At 42.6% G+C, this 22,835-nt stretch overlaps 1 pseudogene across 1 annotated transcript in view; it reads right to left on the bottom strand.

Annotated features, from left to right (window-relative positions):
* LOC306780848 (protein arginine N-methyltransferase 8-like) overlaps positions 1–22,499 on the bottom strand; it is a 28,040-nt pseudogene extending 5,541 nt beyond the window's left edge. Inside the window, exons 1-6 of the transcript in view lie at positions 22,431–22,499; positions 17,458–17,698; positions 15,569–15,797; positions 4,949–5,091; positions 4,100–4,187; positions 2,793–2,908 (exon numbers count right to left, since the gene is read on the bottom strand). The product of the transcript in view is annotated as a protein arginine N-methyltransferase 8-like (transcript). The remainder of the gene's footprint in view (positions 1–2,792; positions 2,909–4,099; positions 4,188–4,948; positions 5,092–15,568; positions 15,798–17,457; positions 17,699–22,430) is intronic.
* Between the last annotated feature and the right edge of the window lie 336 nt (positions 22,500–22,835).

Here is a 22,835-nt window from a genome sequence, read left to right as displayed (position 1 = left end):
GAGAAGATACCACTCTAATGCCTGCGTGTTAAGTATGATGCTACCACAAGCAGCTGGTTAGCTGAGCAGACTGAGACTGAGAATGGAGTAACAGCTCGCTGGCTTGAAAACTGCACAAAAACTAAAGTGTTGAAACATGTTTTGGATTCGACAACCAAGATGTCACATTTCAATAACTGAGCCTAGCTAGCTGTGTTCCCCTGTTTCCAGCCTTTGGACTCAACCATGCTGCTGGCGTCAGCTGGATTTAGGGTGCAGACATGTCCACGCATGTTTCCAAAAATGCCAATGTCGTAGTTCTGACTTCAACCAGACCCTTTCCCCATTCAAACTAATGATCTTGCAACCTTACAACAATCTAAAAACCAAGAAAATGTTATATGTAGCCTACTGCCAAATACATGACATTGAGGAGACCAAAAAACAACTCCAAGAAATACAGTACAGCTTCTACCTGCAGAACGATATAGGGTCACCGTTATAGTCAGTGGGACTGTGCCAAGATCCTAAATGACAATCAAGAATACAAGGATAGGGGGACTGGCGTCGTCCTGGGAGCTCTAACTATTGTGAGGCTCCAGTTGTTATTCATGCGTGGTGCTAGCGACCCAAAATCTGTAAATGTCCCCTGATTCCAGTCAGTTTAACAGGGTATCTGATAACCCATCGTCCCACTAGGCCCGGTTCAGAGAAGAACATGTTGTTCCAGATCCTGGTTTCCCGTCGGCTGAATGGCACTGCGCCAACATATCATGTAGCTTTGAACACTGAGAAACACAGGGGAGTGCAGCCCACCCGAAAACACACAGTGCCCTGCAGGGGTAAGGCAGAGGTGTGATCACCATGTTTCTTCTGCCATCGGCTATATTAGACATCCACTGCTATAGCTTTGGTGCCAGATGCCACAGTGGCTGTGGAGGAATGAGCCTTATGTTTGCTGGCATAAAAACACAATGCAATATTAATGTCAGATTCCCCCTGCTGTCTTTAGGCAATAATCACTCCCATAAACACATTTACCAGATATTTACTCTAGTCATGCGGTATACACTTCTCAAAGTCACATTTCAAAGTTTAAGACTGCAATATAATGCAGTCGAATGTTTACACCCTCGCAATTACTCTGAATGCAAAATAACAGATTTAAGAGCCCTGTCATGCAGGTGGTTATTTCTGCAGGATGATACTTGGTCTTGATCCTCAGTGAGTATTGCTACCAAAGTTTCAAGCAACAGTTTAATAACATGAGGTCCTATGTGTGCTACTCCTCAGCTATACAACTTTAATGAGGTCGGTCAGTAATCCATTTAAAGACAATAAAGCTTGTCTGCAGGGTATCATTGTGGTAAGGCTTCTTTTTTCTTCTTCTTCACCAGATCCCAAGACAAGCAGCATTCTCATCAGCTTCATAGATATTTTTATTAAAATGTCATGACTGATCGCGTTGCGTGATTTGTGTAATATCTCGCTGCATTTTAAAATGAAAGGGTGTCTGATATCAGAGGGGGAAAGAAAGTGGGTGCTTGACAATCAGCAACACTGAAGTCAAGGTGTGATCACAAAGCAATTTTCACCGAGACAGAGGCGAGACGGGGCAGAGCCGTCCAATCAATACCAGCGATAAGAAGGTCAGTATGACAAAGACCACAATTAGAAGGACTAGGCCGGCTGCCATTGACATGCATGGCACAGCAGCTTTATCAGTGTAATCCACGCAGTGAGAGGCACAGACAGGCCAACAGCCACACATCAAGGTTGTACTCAAACCAGCCAAAGCATTCCATACAGTATGTTTACCAATTATTTCACCTGCAGTTAATGTGGGAGGGTTTTACCACTGCAATCATGCTGGCACCTCTGCATTATAGTTTATAGCAGCCATCTTACTCAGCATTGTCTATGGGACGACTTCTAATGTATTGATATTGTATAGAATATAATGAAACAATCAGAATACCTTGTTAATCAGTAATGTAAAGGTGAGAAAACAATCTCACCGCAAAGGTCCATTTAGTAGCCATTCTTGGGCTTTTTATATGAAATGATCTTCATCAGTAGATGGAGTTCGCCCTCAACATGTTGAGATTAACATTTCTTCTGAGCACTGTAAGGTCTTTGATGTACGTGTAAGCTCAAAACGTATGGGGATATGACTGAAAGCCCCAGTAAAGCTATTAAATGGACCATGTAGTTTTCTCAACGGCTGTCACTGACGCAACTGAAGTGGACAAAAGTTCTAAAAGGGCTCTGGAAATATTTTAATCTGAACATTGACGATTGCCCGTGAGGCAGTATACTATTTACGCACGGTGGTGCTTGATGCTAAAAGCTAATGTCAGCAATGCTAACGTGCTGATGCTAAGCAGGTGCAATCATTACCATGATAACCATCTTAGTTTCGTGTCTTAGCATGCTAACATGCTAACACCAAACACAAAGTTCAGTTGAGGCTGATGGGGATTTCATTTGTTTTGCATGTATTTAGTCGTAATCCAAAGTATTGGACTCATCTTGATCAAAAAGAGGATGCCAGATGAAAAGTTAAGGAATCCCCAAACTTATGGAAAAATTCATCCTGAGGGGAAAATGAATGTGTGCACAACAATTTATGGCGATCAATCAGGATTCATCTTCTGGGCACCATGAATATCTGTACCCAATTCCAAGCCAATCCATCCAACTGTATACACCAACGTCAACTCCCATTTGCACTGCATTGATTCTACAGCTGACAGTTGGTCAGGCTCTGTGATGAATCCATTTTCTGCCATTAGCTAAAATATGTTACCAACCTTGATGAGGCAGGCGTTTGTCACCACCTGTTTGGGGTCCACTACGTCCACCAGTGGCTCCCTCAAGGCCACATTACGGATACAGGTCATGTCAAAGCCATACACGTTCTCCCACCCTGGTAAATACAGCATGATTGAGTTACTTTGCCAGCATGTTCTCAATTATTTTTTTGTGAAATGAACACAAATGACAAAAGTTTTCTTCTTTCCAAGTTTTGATTCAGTTAGTTCAGTGTTCTTAGGGTGGGAAAAAAGCCACAGGAGATGCAAACAGTTGGGCTGCAGCTGTAAAACAACAATAGTTGCAGTCTCACTCGTAGAGCTTCCCAGGATAATCTGATATACGACCCCCAGAGTGAGACCCCCATTTTCATTTTGACGGATGAAAGTCACATTGTACCCGGGGATGATTTGTAAACATGATCCTCCTTGAACGCAACCCACACTCTTGCCTTGAATATCCTTGCAGCTTTTGGCTAAAATCATTTCATACATTATTCATTAAGCTCCTTAAGATAGTGTGTGAGCAAATGTCTCCACCATGACCCAAAAGGAAGAGAACTACTTTAGAGCGCAGGAAAGCTGGTGATAATGAACAGGTCGCTGACCCCCACGGAATTGTTATGAGCTCGATTTGAATATCATGCTGCCCACTTAACAAAGGCCGTTTTCAGCCCAGAGTCGCACTAATGTCCACAGGATGCTCTTAGAATACTGGAGTGCTTCCGAAGGCCACTTCTAACTCCGTCTAAAGGTCATCTTGACCAGCAGAGAAACAGTGTTTGGTCAATATATGCGCTTGTCTCACCACTCAGTCTGTGTTCAAATACAGAATAATGGTCTCCAGACATCATTGAAAAGCTTTGCATAGCAGTGAGCCAATGTGATATGACTTTCTCATGGTGCAGTGTGGTTTTCATAATTTCCCAGATGTATGGGGGAGTGTGAGTAGGAGGCCTATTGGCTATTGTTGTGTTTTGCATGACTGTTTTAAGTTATGCACTGGCTTCACAGTGACTACAGCAGAAAAACTAACTCAATTATCACCCCCAGTGTTATGTCTGAGGGAAAAGTTCAAAATCATTTGCAGAGCTGGAAAGGTCGTGTGTGTGTGTGAGTATTTCCCACGTTCGTGTGAGTGCAATGCGGAGGTGTGGGCGGCGTTCTACACCTGCGGTTCACTTACAATGCAAAGACATAATCCTGATTACAGCCACGCAGAGGACACCAGGGACAGCACAAGTGTGTGTCATTTCACAGTCCAGGTTCAGGTAATGCACACTTACACACACTCACACTGAACTCACAATGTATTTTGAAGTCTTTGTACTGCCTGTCCTCTATGGCCACCACGTACAGAGAGGCGCGATCAGGAAACATTAATCCGCCGGGTTTCTGTTTGACAAACGAGGCAAGGAAATAACTCTGCAATTAATCCTGAACACATCATAAAAGGTCGACATCACAGCACCGGGGGCATTTAATTCCTCAGCCAAGTACCAACCTTAAATTATTGAGGTGTCAGTGATTGTGTGTGTGTATGTGTGTGTGTGTATGTATGTATGTATGTATGTATGTATGTATGTATGTATGTATGTATGTATATATATATATATATATATATATATATATATATATATATATATATATTATATATATATATTATATATATTATATATATATAATATATATATATATATAATATATATATATATATTATATATATTATATATATATATATTATATATATATATTATATATTATATATATTATATATATATATATTATATATATATATATTATATATATATATATTATATATATATATATATATATATATTATATATATATATATTATATATATTATATATATATATATATATATATATATTATATATATATATATATATATATATTATATATATATATATATATATATATTATATAGTTTATATATATATATATATATATATATATATATAACAAATTACATCATTTAGGTCGTGGGTCCCGGCTTGTCATTAAGGGGTGATGGTGGGTCCCGCAGCCAGACCAGTTGAGAACCACTGCTCTAGATACTGCACTTTAGCGATATGATGCCTGATGTTAATGCAGGATACATATCATGTCTATGCACACATCAACGCACATCCTACCAGCCACTTGTCCCTGGCAAAGATGACGGTGTTGAGCATGGATTCGTAGAAGAGGCAGTAGCCCATCCACTCGGATATTATGATGTCAACCTTCTCAACAGGAAGCTCCACCTCCTCCACCTTGCCCTTGAAGATGGTGATCACTGCAACACACGACACGTATTTTTAGGTCATAATCAATTTTTTTTGTATTTTGGCGGACAGAAAAGTGTCTTAACGCTGAAATATAGGAATGACAATGCCTATAGAAGTCAATACATCAATTATGCATATACAGTACGTGCCAATATTGTATCACTGTGTGCAAGAAATACACTGCAGTGTGAGACAGAAAGATACGGGTAGATAGAGTATGTGCTACCATGGCAGCCAGGGTGTTGTTATGGAAATCACGCCTGCTGGGGTTTACAGTGGAGGAGTGGCTCATTACCCTTCCACATATTCGCTGACTTCAGCTTTTTTTTTCTGCTTTGCCAATAAGTTATTGAAGAGTCTACCTGGTAATAAAAATATGTCTGTCAGAATGACATGCGAGCCCTGCTACTCCAACCGGGGATGTGTTCCTGCTTGAAACTTAGTGTTCACTGTCCTTTCAATTACTTGTGCATACTTGATATTCATAGGCTTCTAGACGGAACATTGGCCGACAGGTTGGTTGATGGAGCTATCATTTGGTAGATGCACAGTCAGTAGCTTTGGAGGTGTTATGATTGAAAACATATGCTTTGAAGTGCCATAAGTTGGCAGCGTGTCCGTGCAAATGAATATAAATGAGCTGGCCCAGTGCAGTACGGAATGGTGAACATGAAATCTCCTTCTTCTTATCCTCATGCGTATCTGCCAGCCTTCCCTCTCTGCTTGTTAAGATAGAAGTTTTTACCTCATAACAAAGAGGAGGCCGGAGCCATGTGGCCGGCTTCCTTGTGCCGTCGACACACTGCAATAATAACGCTACCAAAACTGGTTTACAATTATAAAGAATTTAATTCCACTGATGTAAGTACATTTACAGTAATACATTGGAGTATACACTCCTATGACATATTAAAACAATAAAACCCCATTTGGAAAAAAACTACCTCTGGTCCCAGGACACAGCCGTCCAGCAGATTCACAAGCTAAAAGAGGCAGAAAAAACGCTTCTAACCCGCCCACATATTAATTCACGACTCCTCCCTTCCGTCTATCTCAATTTCTATTGGCTACCCACCCTCACCTCATCAAACGCCTGTCTTCACATCTCTCTCTCCTGAGCAGCTAACACATTCAATGATTGTCAGTTATTGTTTAATCCCATCTATAATAATCCTTCAAAATGAAAGTTAAACTTCTGCAACTTGGCAGAAGTTTCATGCTTCTGCATGTTTATGTTTATCTTAATTATGCATTCCCAAAACCCTTATGATTATGACTAATTATGAATTATTAATTATGAATTATTAAACACTTTTATTATATCTACTAACTACAGTTTTTTGCTCAAATTTCTTACAATTCCCCCCTAACTCACAGTTCACTGTGAGTTAGCTACTCAAATGTAGTTGGTTATTCAAATGTCCCTGGAGACCTCCCCCCTACTCAATCCAGGGAGAGGCTCCCTATCTATCTAAACAGAGGCAAAGAATTCATGCACACAGATATCATTTCAAGTATTTCTGTTCAGTTCGTTTCAAGATAGAGTGCGTTGAAAGTCACTGCCTTCCATGTCTTGGGGCTGGCAGGATCAGGATACAGCCTGTAGGCTAGAGAACACATACTGAGAAGCCTTGACTGTTCTTTTACACGTGACAAAATTACATTTCTTAATCTTTACACCCTAAAATCCCTTTATAACCCAATTAAACAAAAAATTTAATCTCCAAATACTCATCCAAAACAATCCGTCTATTTCCCAAACTTCCAACATCTCACTGGATGTTTTAGAAGTCCACCTGGGCCTTTATCAGGTCCTTCAGGATCTCCGAGAGGATGGTCAGGAACCGCTTGTGAAGTTCCGCTATGGCACCGCTGGTGGCCTCATCTAGACTGTGGCCATCAGAAGCTCCAATTCGTCCTCATCCTCGTCACATAACTGGTTGCCTGGACTGGTGTCTGGCTCATCGGTGAAGCAATAACCCCTGTAGAGGTCCACGGATGCAAGGGAACCCCCATCCACAGACAACTAGGCGGTCTATGATGACAGCACACAGAATAATTACGATTGCCAAAATTGTATGTTTTCACTGGCCAAGCATACTTCCCAACCAGTCGGTGAATGGATCAGTGGCACCAGAGTTGTCTGCTAGCTCTAGGCTGAGTGCTGTCAGTCCCTCCAGCGCCCTGGTCACCGATCCATCAGGAGCTGTGTTATTTGGAATGAAAGTACAGCACGCAGACCCAAACATCTGGCACACGCCACTTTCTCTGCTAAATTATATCTAATGCCATTCTGTTCTGCAAGGTCATAAAACTAGTCTTCGCCAGCTGTGCATGCAGTCCTGATATGGCGTCACTGGTGAAGTTTACTAAACGCTGTAGGTTATAGTAAATGTAGTTGATCCAATCGACATTTTTATTAATCATCACCCTCTGAGAGAAAACAGATTCTAAATCTGCTGCTATTTGATTTCTGGCTTGAAAGTCATTAGACACCCCCCTTGGCAGTCTTATGACATCTTATGTACACTTGGTCATCAAAGGCTCCCTTCGGGCCACCGGCATCTCTTTTGGATCTTCTGTTAGCATGTGGGCGTGGAGAGATGAGTTCTCCATAAGTTGCATCAGTGACAGGCAAGATATGGAATGACAATATAAGTTGCACCAACGCACCTGTCCAATCTTTAGGCAGGATTGGATGTATGGTTCTTCCTCCACACCATCACCATAAATCAGCTCTAGGTGCTGTCTGTCTTAACACACTGTTATATAGATAGTCGCTAGCGTTGTGACTGTTGCTACAATTTGCAATAATTTGCAATACTACTACCTACATTGGGCCCCTTAGCTGTATCTGAGACTATACAATCAAATGGACCCTCTGTAACCTTGAACAGAGGTGGGGTATTATATTATACAGGTGGGTAATCTCAGTGTAGCCTCTGACAAGTGTGATGGAGGGGCAAAGTGTCATCAGTAAACAGAGTTAAAATACAACTAAATTCAGGACTTATGAGTCTGAATCTTGAAGGAACTGGTGTTGCTAGGGGTTGCTCGGTCCTGAACACACAATACAATCTGTACTACTGACTCCTAAAGGATTACATCTACCCACCCCCTTTGTACACATCACAGGCATAATATGATAACAGCTTCCCATACTTATGTGTGGCAGGCCCACACTCGTCAGTTTATGATGCACAAGGTTTTGGACATCCACCCGTGGGTGTGTTCATACTTGGGACAGGAGACTACTTCACAGAAGTCGAACTGGACCGTTGATGTTGTACCTTCTTTGAACATAAGAGTGAGAGTTACATTTTCATAGGTGAGTGTCGTCAGAGAAGCCTCTCTACGTGGTCTAAGATCGGTTTGATTAGCTACTGAGGCTAAATGTCGAATCCTGATGTAGTCATGCATGTGATCTGGTTCCTGTCTGTGGTTAATTCCACATACTAAGAGGGAAGCTACTGAACTCAGGAATAAAATAATTACAGACTTCCATAACCCACTGAACCTAGAGTCTCCTACTGGACGCCCTCGCTTAAACTGTGGGGAAAACGTCATCTTCAGTACTGTCTAACCCCTCTTTTGAGGTGTCTTTGGCTTCAAATTTTCCTGTCTGATGTTCACTCCTGTCTCTGCGAGTGTCTTACTCGTTACCTTCGCTGCTGCACAGTGAGTGAGGTGGTGCCAAGTTGCTCCAGTTTTACCTTTTCTGCATGTGAGGTTGCCAATACTACCTCCCATGGACCGGTCCACCTTGGTTCACTCCACCTGCGCTCATGGACTCTTATCCACACCAGACTGCCTGGTGACACGTCAGCCTGCTTCCTTTCGTCAGCTGCTGCTTCTGCGTTTGTCACCTGAGAAAACAACACTCGGCTCATGTTAGTTAGAGCTCCCGTATATTTCTCAATTTCTAGAGTTAGCAAGTCTAGTTGTGGTTTATCATGACGTCATTAAATCTCAAAAATTGTGAGTAGCACCTTTACTGAAAACTATTCTAAATGTGGATCTACAAAAAATGTTTGACACCTTACCATAAATGTTTGACACCTTACCATATCCCCCCTTCACCTCGATATCTCTGCTGTAAGGGATCACATGGCAACCATCTATGTATCTTGGCTATACAGTGAACCTCCTCATGGTCCTGGTGACAGCATGGGCATCTGTTGATGTCTCATGGGAGGAGGTCCAGCTGGACCTGGTCGTAGGTACTGCTGATGTTGTGGTGGGAACGGAGCATGTTGTGGTGCTGCACTGATCTGTCTTCCTCTCCTTTTATGTGGGCAATCTCTCACCCAATGACCCTCTCTCCCACATATGTAGCACTTCCCTCTACCTACAGGTCTTTCATAACCTCCTCTGTAGTTACCTCTCCCTCTGTTAGATGCTCGTGCACGTCCTCTGCCTCTGTAATGTGGTGGAGGTTGGTAGTACACCACTGTGTGGGCTGGTACTGCTGGATTTGGTTGGTATGAGGTCGGGGGTGCAGCTGGATATTGGGGCTGTTGTGAGGCCTGAGCCTTGGCTACGGCCATCTGTTTCTTGGCCAGATGTTTTCTACTGATTTCTCTGTCGATCTCTGCTACTTGAAGTTTCAGCAGCCGCCGCTGCATTCTCCTTATCTCCTCGTCTTCTTTACTTTCTGCTCGTCTTTCCTCTATCTGCTGTTGCAAATCTTTTCTGATGCGTTCTACTTCTGTTACTTCACATTTTAGTCTTCTTACCAGTTCTCCTACTTCCTTACTCTGCTTCTTTAATGTAAACATTATGCAGCCTAGGAGTATTCAAATGTGTGTATTAAATGTGCACGCTTGTCATCACATGAATCAAAGTCAACTCACCCTCTGTGCTGTATGGCGTGTGGCCGCTGACTCCAAAACTGGGATCCGCTGCTCCACTTCCCAGATCTGGACCCACTCAACCACGCACCTTGACTAAAACAAACACAGAACTGCCAAAAGTTCAGCAGTAAATGTTAGCATACGTCTGTAGTGTAAGAGAGGTCAACGATCTCTCAAATATGTTTGCGCCGTCCGTGTCAAAATTGATTCTTAGGAACTATGTAAAATAGTAAGTGTACCAAAATTAGTCAATACTGGATATGTGAAGGAATCTCGAATCCAAAATTGAAGCTGGAATTCCGAAATCAAACTCAACATCTAAATCAGAATCACAATCACAATCCAGTTCCAAATCAGAATTCGAAAGGTTTAAAATTGGAAGTAAAATGAAATTAAAAAACAATGAATAATTAATCAATTAAATATTAAATTCAACTTTAAAATCAATAACGGTGTTCAAAGATATTCAATCAGAAATACCAATGCAAGTCAAACTGTTGAACTGCACTTACACTCTGGTCTGCACAAGAATGAATCACAATTAAGTTCAAGAATTGAAGAACAACTGAAACCATTAATCTTTGTTAAAATGCTGAATTAAAACCAAAGTCATCGACTAAAGTTATAATGCTTAATTAAAACTAAGGTCAGGATATAAGCTCACAGCTCTTAGACAATGAATCTCTGAAAAATTCAGATTCTAAACACTTCTTTACGGTTATCTGCAGTTACTCCTTCTTCTGTTTAATTGTTTTTAAATCTCCTTTTCTTTTGCCTTATGTTTTGATGCTTTTAATGGTTTTATGTGAAGCACTTTGAATTACCTTGTTGTTGAAATGTGCTATACAAATAAACTTGCCTTGCATTGCCTTCTGCGCCGAACCGGAAGTTGTCCTGCGCCGAACCGGAAGTTGTCCTGAAACCGGCTTTTTTGTAACAGATATGCTAACGACAAAAACGGAGCTTCTAATAAAGCATACGCACACACAAGTATCACCAAAATCCCACACTTTAATTCCACTCATACGCCTTCTGTCTCCTCTCTCAATCCAGCAGTTATTTTCTTTACAAGCACTTTTATTTTTCATACAGAGTACCGCAACACCGGAGCTACACGTAGCTAGCGTTAGCTCCCCACAGCGCGATCATGCAATATTAATCATTTTAAACGTATTTCCACGCTGCTAAAACACAGACTAGTCACACGTATTATTGGACTTATTTAGTCATCATTTTAAACGTATTTCCACGCTGCTAAAACACAGACTAGTCACACGTATATTGGACTTATTGTCCGGTTTTATTATACCTTAAACCTCCGGTTAACAGGTTAATGGCTCATCCGGACCTGAGTTCACTGTTACGTATATGAAACGCGAGTTATTCACTGCCAACGCCACAACCACTCACCCAGTCTGTCTAGTTTCACCAAAAGCCCATTATTCTCCGTCTTCTGAATCTTATTATATCTACTAACTACAGTTTTTTGCTCAAATTTCTTACAGCTCCTCATACTGCTTTACATTGTTTGAATCCTCAAATTTGAAGTTCATCCAGATGTTTTGTAACATTCGAGATTTGGAATGGCTAGCTGTGGTTGTAACAGGTAGTCACTAAAGACCACTGGTGGAAGAAGTATTCAAATCCTTCACTTAAGTAAAGGTTCCAATGCAGCAATGTAGAAAATACTCCATTACAAGTAAAAGTCCTGCATGAGAAGCCCTAATTAAATGTCCAGAAGTATTAGCAGCACAATGTACTGAACGTACAGTGAACTTTAGTCCAGTGGTTCACACCCAAGGAGTCGAGTCCCATCTAAAGGGGTCACAAGGTAAATCTGGCGGGTCACAAGATGATTATTGGGAGACGGAAGGAGAACAAAAAAACGCTCTGCTTTACAAACTGTGGGAGATCACACGCCTAAAATGTTGGAAACTACTTTTAACAGTGGTGGAAATGTACTCCCCCCCCCCCCCCTGCTAAAGAACAATCGTGCTGTTTTATTATAATACCAGGATGCAATATATTTTCTTCTCAGGAGGTTACTGGAAGCGTGACCATCATTGACTGTGTGTTCCTCTGGCTGCTCTACCTCTCCAGGGATTCATCACAGTGAACTCCAATTCCTTCTGTTATTTGGAGTAAAGACAAGTCCGGAATTGAAACATTTGTTCTTGATGTATTGCTTCCTGCATGAAAGCTTCTCCAACAGTGCGGCCACCATAAGTTGCTCTCTGGGGTGGCAAACAAGGTCATCTTTGTTTAGTATCTCTGTGTGGGTGGCTTCCATCGCAGTCCCGAATACAAAACCACTTGCAAACAGATTTGAAAATTGAAAACTGGGCGAGATACAACAGCTAACCAGCTGAGAGTTTGTGAAGGCATTCTCTCAAAGGGATTTTCTTTCCTGTCTGCAGAGTTCGATAGCAAAAAAGTAACGTCTTTTAAGTGACTTGCAGTATTTTGTGACAGTGAGCTTGACAGCAGAAGGTAGCTAACTAGGGAGGGATTATCATCTGACATTGTGCACTTCGGTTAACTTTGCTTTGCAAGAGACGTCCAGGGGTCGAGCTGAAACTGTGAAGGACAAAGGAACAAGACGGGATAGAACTTGCAAGGGGACCAGACCCTGGAACGCTGCCAGGGCATCTTACTTTAAGTAATTCGGGTGAAGATTAGTCACTACTCAGCTGCAACCAGTCGTTTAGCTCCAGTGGAAGCTTCAACCTGTAGTTTAATTAGTCTTTTGACATTTTTAATTCTTTTAAATTATCTTCTACCCCGCTGCCTTTTTTTGTCCCATCGCTCTCCTTCTGAAATACCCACATTTCTGTCACATTTTCCTCTATGCTGCCTCTGTTATACTTTCTGAGTCAACAGCTCCTTGCTTGATATATTTTGTACTTCCTCCGCCCACCAATGCAGGACTCATGGCTGATTTATTGAGGTGCCACCAATAGCAGAGTTACAACGTAATAAAGCCTCCATCATTCATCAGAATGAACCCCGGACACTTCTTAGTCAGCAGCTCCCAATCAAAATGAGAACATAATTCAGCAGGAGGCGTTTGTCCATACCAATCTCTGTCAGCATCGGGGGAGTCTGAGAGTATAGATTTCCACCTGAGTGTGTGCACTCTTTTCCACCTCCCCTGGGACTCTGTTTGTCAGAGGTGTGCGCGCTTATTCATGCGGCAGGAGATCCATCTGTTCGCAATCAAGCAGGGGACACCTGAATGAACTCATGGCAAACCCATGCTGGGACCCTTGTGGAGGGAGCCGGCTGAAAAATAGAAGCACTCAGCTGTTGCCTTGGACTCTCATGAAGAATTAAGTGTTTTGTTTTAGAGGCAGAAAAAAGGGTTATACACACCAAAGATGGACAAATTAGGAGATACCATCTTCTTTTTCTTGTCGTTGCAGTATAACACACAGACTGGAATTAAATCCTGGCTTCTGCTTTCTAGCTGAGGTCTTCAGTTTCCCCACTGAGTGCAGGAGCTTGACATTAGAACAGCCTCCCTGGAGCAGCCCTGTTCTCTGCTGCCTATTAGTGGAGGGCTGGTCAAGATGCTGCTGGTGGCGCCCACGGTCTTCTGTCCGTCAACACACACACAACACCTATTAAAAACCAGACTGTATCAACTGCAAAAAGAAACGGGAGCTCCACATGTTGCACTAGGTGTACGCATCCCAGTGCATTGTTGTGAGAATAGGGCTGCCAACGTCAGCCCTCTAATTGGCAACGATTCCTCGTCTTTTTTTCTGAATCGCTGCGACAGGAGACAGCCATTAGCCATGTGTCCATCAGCGCCATGCTTCAGTGGGAGCGCTGAGGCGTGTTTGCAGTCAACACACTCTCACTGGTGTCGGGAAGAGTCCCTGTCGCTGCAGTGCTGCCACGAGTCCTTTTCTCTGGAGTCGCAGCAAAGTGTAAGTTTCTGACTTCGCTCAGGTGTCATGCAGCGCTCCCCTCTGTCGGAGCCCTTGAGACTCATACAGTGAGTCAGGAATGAGATGAGCCACACTTCATCTTTGTTTATTCATATGCAGGATTTGATTTTGGTTGCAGTTTGATTTCTTTAGTTTTGTAAGAATGTAAAGCCGTCTCAAGCTTTTTTGATTATAAATTCTACAATCATCACATGAACAAGCTTTGTATACGATTAACTTAACGAGATAACGTTTAGCAAGTGCTGCTACGTCAGGGAGAAACAGCTGTTGCATTCAACTCAACACATTCTGGCCCAAATGTTACGGTCTGTCGAATTCTAAGAAAAGTGTGTTTAATGGAACGTAGCTGAAGCCTCATGGAAATGTCACATCAGCTAATTTGCATCCCTGTGTATTTTTTACATACTGTACAAACAAAATGAAAAAGTTTTTTTTGGGGGTGTTCTTACATCGAATACGTATCTGACTCTAACTGGCTTCATCATTCGATGTCATTATTATTATTATTATTATTTTTCATCAATTTGCATTTAAATCCTCTTTTGTCTTTTAGGTTTTAACCGCAATGCAGAGAGCAGTTATCGAAACTACAAGACTCTTTGTCACTCGTGCATGAGATGCAACATTTATTGAATCCATGTGACCGAAGCCTGGATCAGATCCTGTGACTGCTGCTAACCCCGCACATATCAAACCACCTGTTACAGCCCTACTCCACCATGATTTTGGGTGTTTGGACCCTGATATATCTGCTGGAAGATCTAGTTTACATCGGCCCTCTGTGATTGCATGGCGGGCACTTTACAATCTGCACGTGTGAGCTGGTGGACTGAAGTTGCCACCAATAGTTTAATACCAGGGGTTGTTGAGAGCTGGAATGATTCATGGACTGACCACACCACACACTCTTTATTTCCTGTACTTGTTGGGGTTTAAATAAAATCCCACACACTGCTCTCCTGCCAGTAACCATTCCTTTATTGCTAAAGGTCTGTGCAATTTTACATTCTTCAAAAATTGTCTCCCTAAAACATTTTCAGGGAGAAAAATATTAAATTCAAAATGAACGTCTGTTAAGTGTGAGCTCAGTTTATGGTGATTATATAACTCTGATAGGTATAGAATTCAGCAGAGAGTCTTTTATGGTTTCTGTGGAGCCAGAATAGAGGTTATCACTCTTCTTTTTTATGTAACGAGGTCCATATGACAGAGTGAAGCTATTGTTGGCCCAGAGCCCAGCCCTTCCACCTCTCAAGCCCATCTTTCACATGGAGCTTTACCAGCTTTAGTTATGATAAAGGCATCGGGCATTGGTGCAGAACTCAAACTGAGAGCATCCAAGTCAAAGGTGAACCAAATCCCTGAAATATTAGCCCCATGATCAATGATAAAGCCTTTCCAGATGGGCAGGAGTAACGCTAGCGTGTGGTGAAGCGTGAAGTGAACTTTAAAGTACAAAAAGACAGATAGAGGAACTGAGCGAGACTGCAGAAGAGGGAAGGAAAACAAATATGGGATGCGAGGCAAAGTCACACATAAACACAGAATGTCAACCAGTAGCTCAGCACAAGTCTCTTGGCAATTCCAAGTTAATCACCCCCCCCCCCAACCATCCCCGTCCTTCCATTTGTCTGGAAGTTCCACGTGGTTATCCCAAACTGGGGGCCAGTCGTACACACACATGGACATGCAGTGATTGGACCCTGGTGGTTCAGCACGATAACGCTCCACTGAAATGAAAACAGGTCTTACCCCATACACGTGCTTTGCCCCCGCTTTGGCCGCGAACATGGACAGAATCCCTGTCCCGCTTCCCACGTCCAGCACGATTTTGTCCTTGAAGACGTGCTTGTTGTGGTACATGGAGTTGCGGTAGGTGAGCGTCCTCACTTCGTCCTTCAGCATCTCCTGGTTTAGCATATGACAGAATGATTTGAAGAAGATGTTGACACAGCTGGATATTTTGTTTTGTTGAATTGAAAATGTTGGATGGACACGGAGGTCTGGATTTGCTGTGATATCCGCAGTGAAGCGGTGACAAATAGCACACAGCCCACCCTTAGTCTAGTCTTAGTCACTGAATAATCACCATGAGCCTCCAGGCTCAGTCCGTCTGCATTTCTTACCGAGTGCACGCATATGTGTGAGTGTGAAGAATAGTCAGAAATGACAAAAAGAACACATCTGTCCTCCTTTCCAAAAAAACATTCAAGATTCATCTCACAGGTCATGCTTTTTTTATGTTATGTTTCCTCCGCATGCAACGCAGCTGAACCAATACAATATTCAATTCTTGAAATCATATGAGCCACATAAAGAGACTTAAAAATAGCTGCTAAAGGAAAGTTGCACCAATCCTCTTCCATTCGCCATCAAGTCCAGCCTTTGAGCAGAGCTCAGCTGAGCTAAGCTTAAGGCAGAGATTTCTGCCAGGCAGGGTTCAGATCTCATGTCCTTTGGTGGGTTTGGCTGCGCGTAAGCCCAGCCATGGTTCCACCCGTCTATGACATAAAGCATTGAGTTGTTGTAGGTTGTAGTCCGGAGCAGGAGGAGGCTGAGAGAGACCCAGTTTCGTTTTTTCAAATGTCACACGTGATCATCATTAAAGAGGCTTACCAACACACAATAGAGGAGTCTGAGATGATGAGGTCCAAGAAGAGAAAAAAAAAGAAGCAAAAGATGGAGACCGATTTGAGCAGAACAAAAGTAACCATGAAAGCCAATTCATGATTTCTGCCCGGCCACTGTTGTCACTGATCTGCTGATAGCCATGTGTTTTCCTACACTGTGACACGAGTGTGTGGATGAAGCACAAAGTTGTTCAATTTGACTCGTTTACTCTGGCTTTCTGTGCTTCGTAAAGTTACTTCGTGGTTTTAGTCGTTAGTCCACGACTCACTGAGGTGAGTTTCCTTTGCTTGATTTTTCATTTCAATTTTCAGACCAAATGAATGACGTGAAAAACGATTTAGAGTTCTTTAACGGAAATATAATGAGTGCATTATAATCATATACAGTAGTAATAAAACACAATATAAGTATGTTTATTATGCATTATATGGGCTTGCAAAGAAAGTCAGTAAGTAAACAGCAACTGTATTATGATACTTGACCCTATGAGTCATCATAAGATGTTTTTTTTCTTCTTTTATTTACAAGCACTATTCCTCCTTTGGATAACTCCCCCCCCCCCCCCCCCCCCCCCCATCAAACAGGAAGTCTGCAGTTTGACGATATATTTTCTGAGCACTTATGGGGAAGTGAAAAGGCAACTGTCCATTTAAACGTCAACAAGATATTTCCTGTTTCAATTTTGATCTATTGCATCTCCAAACGTAATTGTGTTTTACATCCAGGTTTGCAAAAGGATGGATGCCTGGTGTTCACTGATGATGGCATCAGATGCCGAACAGCAACATCTTGGGCAGTTGGTGGTTTTGCTGTTTTGCATTTTCTCTCTCCCGAGCTGCAGACCTGTTAATCGGGGGACATGGGACACACCTGGGCCGATGAATATAAACCAGAGCAGACACAGGACCAAGAAAACAGAATAAAAACAACAACATACCTCATGTATACCAAATGCAAGAGTCAAAGTAGTAGTCTCGTGAGGTCATGTCCTCTGGGCTAAGGAACTTGGACATCTTCCCCCGCCCGGGACAGCTCGGAAGGCTGGCAGCATGGGGCGTGTGTGGCGGCAGAGGAGACCGTGAGGCATGCCGGATGGAAGGCACCGGCTTGGGAAACGAGGTGGGCTGTGTCGTCTGTGATGAAATAATGCGGACCGGCCGCGGCTGTGGCTGTGGTTGCTAGAAAGAGAGAGCGAGAAGAAGAGGAAAAACACTTCATTGAGGCTGAGGGCTCTGGGTGTTTGTTATTCAAATCACTTTCCGAGGAAGAAACAAAACATGGAGGCAGCAAGCGACTCGGCATTACATGGTTCGGGCAACGATTGGCTTGTCTCGTCATCCATTCCCCTTAATCATTTCATCCGCTCTCGTCCCTCTCAGCTCAACTCGCAGGCTAGCCGTGAAGAATCTATTGAGTCGGGAGAATACTCTGACTACTGACATGAAGTCAGCCTGTATGTCAACAGAACAGATGGCAAGAAAGCTCAGTTCTGCACAGACGGTACATCCATAATGCCCTGATTATCACCTGTAAGGCCAGCTGGGAAGACCTAGCCATGGTGTGTGTGTGAGTGTGTGTTGGTTTTGCGATTGAGACAGAGAGAGAGATGAAGAAACGGACTCCCAGGATCTCAGTTTTGAGCCAGTAAGCCGTTCTGGTGTTTGTACTCATTCCAACTTTCAGCCCTCTAAGAATAAATGATAAGTAGTTGGCAAGGTGGATGGAATTAGGTTGACGGCGATGCTCAGTGTATCTTTTTGTTGATCTCGGAGAAGAAAGAAAAGAGAAAATTGAGAGGCTTGTGTCTCAGGAATGCAAAAGGTTTCAGAGCTTCACCTCCAACCTCCAAGGCCGTTCAGCTTTTCAAAGAAGGTTGTTTCCCCGTCTTCATTGTTGAGGCGATGGGCGTCACTTCAGATAATTGTTCCAATATAAACTTCACTTTGAAGTTTGTCCTGCATCCTTTAATGTAATGTAATAAGGCTGGCATGTAACATAGTCAATACGGCGGAGAACCTTACTAATGGATGAAGTCGTGCTGTTGTGACTTACAGCGACAGCGCTGTGTGGAACATGGATCTAGTGGACTTAAGGCAACAGTGTGACCAGTCAATATGTCCCAGTTCATGGCATTTAGGCCCAGCAGGAAGGGAGAGGACAAAGATAAATATGATGGCCATCCTAGAGGGAAAGATACAGGTGGGAGGAGGATGATTGATTCTCTCAAACAAGGTAAAAAATCAATGTCACCGACTGATATCCTACTTTAAAGCTGACAGATCAGGCGTTAACCATGCTAGCTTCATGGCTCTAGACCAGGGACTGTTGTGGAGGGCCGGATCAATGGACTGAACTCAATCCTGCTCAATATTATTCCACCTCATTATAAAAAGCAGTAAATTGTTTGGTTGTGATAAGCTTATGATCAGTGGTGGAATATAACGAAGTATATTTGCTTATGTACTGTACTTATTTACAAATTCAAGGTACTTTACTTGAGTATTTCCATTTTCTTCAACGTTGTACTTCCACTCCACTACATCTCAGAGGGAAATATTGTATATTTAACTCCACTACATTTATTTGGCAGCTTTAGTTACTTTAAACATCATTTCTCAAACCCTTCCTAACTACCCAAACTGAACAACAGAGTATAAAGGAGTTAAAATGAGCTCCACCTTAAACATCTGCAGCAGGAATAATGAAATATATACATCATGCAATATCCATATATCATAGTAAAACACTGACAGGGATCATGTTTCTGCAAAGTTAGTACTTTTATTCCTATTGTTTGCAGTCCAGTGACCTCACTTTCTGTTTTTCAGTTCAGTGCGAGAAATGTAGTCTGTGTTGGGCTTGAACGAGTGCACTGAAGTCAGGTCGAATGTCTGAGGTGGAGATGTGAAGGACAGCTGACAGGTGATCGTCAGTGAGAGAGGATCTGGATTTGTCAAACTTCATCCCGGAAAATGTTTGTTCACATATGTAGCTCGATCCAAGGAGAACCAACATCTTCTGAGCACGTTGCTTTTGCAGCTTACAGCAAAGCCTCAGATGTCGGTGCCCGCGCTGCATCGCCAACACATTGCAGTGACGCTGCTGCTCGCACACATTCACGAACGTACTGAAGTCCGTAAATAAAAGCAGTGCAGCTGTATTCCATGCATGATGTACACTTATTTAACGTTTTATTCCTAATTTCCCATTGACGGCCTGGTGGCCGTACAACGCCACGGTCTGCTCTTGACGATAATCTCGGGCAGTCCACCACTTTAGTCCGGACTGAAATTTCTCCACAATTATTGGATGGATCGTGACATTTTGTACAGACATTCATGGCCTTCCCTCATTACCACCAACGAGGTACCCTTGAGCTCCAGTGGGGCTGATGGCTATAGATCAGACTGTGACAGATCAGTGCGTTCCTGGAAAAGAGAGCATTGCTCTCTGTGGGATTTTAATTTGGCTTTGGTTTATGACCAAAACTAACCAGCCTCAGTGGTGTGTCAAATAATGCTAATTAGCAAATGTAAACATGCTGACCCACTGTGAACATGTGAATATTATTCCACCAGCATGTTAGCATTGTCATTGTCAGCATGTTAGCATGCTAACATTAGCATTTCACCCATTTATGGAGCAGCTGGTTGTAGACTCTCATGTACTGTGAATGGCAGCTCATTTCAGAGCTATACCAGTTAGCCTTCTATACATGTCGAGTGCTGTCTCCTTAGTACACCTGGAACATCCACACATGACTTACTGAATAAATCATTCAATCAATAATCAAAGCATTCAAAATCTAAAGCTAAATTTACATGGGAATAAAATAAAATACTACAAAATGAGCTAGAATAGCAATTGTTCGGCTCAGTAATAATAATTTGAGTGCTGCCTTCTTTTAATGGATTTGAAGTTGATTGATACTAATTATGTTTGTGATGAAGCATCTGTATATACAAACTGTCTTCTGAGCAACAAATTCTGAGCATTTAGCATTCAACCCAAGTAACAAACTTGATGCACCAGTATTTCATGAAACAACAGCAGGGAGCATGATGGAGAGATGTCTCCGTGATCATGACAAACACAAGTTCCCACGTTCAGTCATGATATGCACACTCTCCTAAAGACTGCAGATGAAATCTCTAAAAATAAATGACAACAGTGAAAGACAAAACGCAGGATTTGATAGCTGTCCCATAAATAGTCAATAATTACAAGACAGGGCCACAGAAGCAGTGATTAAGGCTGCCAAGTTCAATACTCAATCAATGAGAACTTTCTAAAAGTTGCAGTGAAACGAAATTGCCCCTGGCCATCATTAACGGAGAGATTAAAGTAGATTTGGGGTGCGATCAGAGGAGAGCAGCTGCAGTGAGTGTAACTGAGACACGTCCTTGCCTCTGACCCCGCAGACAGATAAACGCACGGGGTTGCATTTCAGACTGGATCCTCGTCCACACACTGAGGTGAGAATTGTTATTTGAGAAGGGCATTCAATTGGCACTTATGTGTTTGTAATTGTTTGGCTGTTAAAGTTGGCGCCTGCTTGTTAGTCCTGAAGTCAGTGATAACGTCAGTAGGTGGATACGTGGGGAATGCTCTGTCGGAAATTGGTGTTTTAATGCATATCTGAAGAAAAGTACCAGATAGCTGACTTAAAGGCGATAATGGCCTACAGCAGGAAGAGCTTTTTTACTAAAGTCGAAGGAAATCAGCATCAATGTCAGGAAAGAGAATCTGTTTGGTCCTCTGCCATTACGGCACTTAGGTGCCTCTGAGAACACACATTCCAAAGCAGCAGAGAGCAGAGGAAGGCAGAGATCCATCCATCCATCCATCCAGTGTCTTCTTATCGTATAATGTCAGCTGCCTGCTGCCCTCCCACGTCAGCGCATTGACCACATGTTGAGAGCTTGAGGGATGCTTTACCCATGAATGAACTTGCTTTGAGGTAACTTTTTTCTTTCTTTTGATGAATCGTCATTAATATACAGCAACATGAGGCCATCTCCAACTTCACAAGGTGTTTGTATCTCTTCAGCATTAGTTATCCCTCAGCAGTGCACTTAATACAAAATTGGGCCCATGTGGTGTTGCTCTGAATTTATAACAAAAAAAAGCTACATTGGATGAATTCTTCAATGAAACGTGAAATAATGTCGATCATATAATGTGCATTTGGGAAAATGCATTGACCTAAACTATTTCCTGCATCCTGGGGATCCCTATTGAGGGCCCTATAAGGCGACCAGGAAGCCAATAAAGTGGATTCATCACGTCTTCAGCTTGGCTCCCCCCCCCCCCCAAATAAAAGCTGCTCCATACAAGTCGCAGCGTTCTCCCTGTCGTCTGGTCTGCGGGGTGCTGCAGCACCTTGGACAGCGCAAGTCATCCTGATCTCAGCAGCACACTCTGCCCCGCTCAGCCTCATCATCCTCACAGCGTCTTCCTGATTTAAACGGGTTGTCTTCATGCAAATCCATTGTAATATATTTAGATTTATTTCTCCTATCCAACAAAACGAGTGGGCATGGGGGGGGATCTAACGTCCTGCCACTGTCCCATCTTCTGAAACATAAGTGAAATCACACCGCAACATTGGGAGCTACACGGTTAAAAAAAGCTAGACCAGTAAAAATATGCTTTGATTTTTTTTTTTTTTGTACTCGATGTTGGAAATACAAATTTGCATCAAGCCTGCTCTGCACAAAATGTTTTATTTCAACATCCTTGCAGAGATGCAGCCTGTATTTGATCACTCAGGCTGCTGTCTCACTATCCGGACGGAATCTGCATTTTGTCCGGGATGCAACTTCTACTAAAGGTAAACATTTGGCAGGACTCTGACAGAGCCTTATCATATACCTTTTTTTTATAATAAGGTGTCTCTCTCACACTTACCTCAATGCTCTCAGACTCCGCCATTTTTCTCCTGAGGAGCGTGCAGCGGGAGTGTTTGATTCCCATAGGAGCCAGAAAAAAAGACTGCGCTCAACACTTGATAGAAGTAAAGAGGATGAGGAAATAGTATGCGCCTCAACGATGTTCTCCTTAGTTCTGTGTCGTTCAACAACAATTGTCATTCACATCCCAAACTGCAGTGTTCTTTAGACATTCTAAGACTGGGAAAAGACACGAAACTACGCGAGGTCCCAAAAGCAGTGCCGCCGCTGTTGCCGTCATGTGTAGCGGATTCCATGGTGCAAAAGTTTGAGGTCCACCGGTGTGCATTCCTGGAGAGCACGAGAGAAAAAAAAGCATCAATTGGCATCAGAGATCAGACTGATGGAAATGCACAGTCCCCTC

Source organism: Melanostigma gelatinosum (genome assembly GCF_949748355.1).
Source record: "Melanostigma gelatinosum genome assembly, chromosome: 1".
NCBI lineage: Eukaryota > Metazoa > Chordata > Actinopteri > Perciformes > Zoarcidae > Melanostigma > Melanostigma gelatinosum.
Note: the sequence above shows the minus strand (reverse complement) of the source record. Positions and strands in the feature narration are given on the sequence as shown.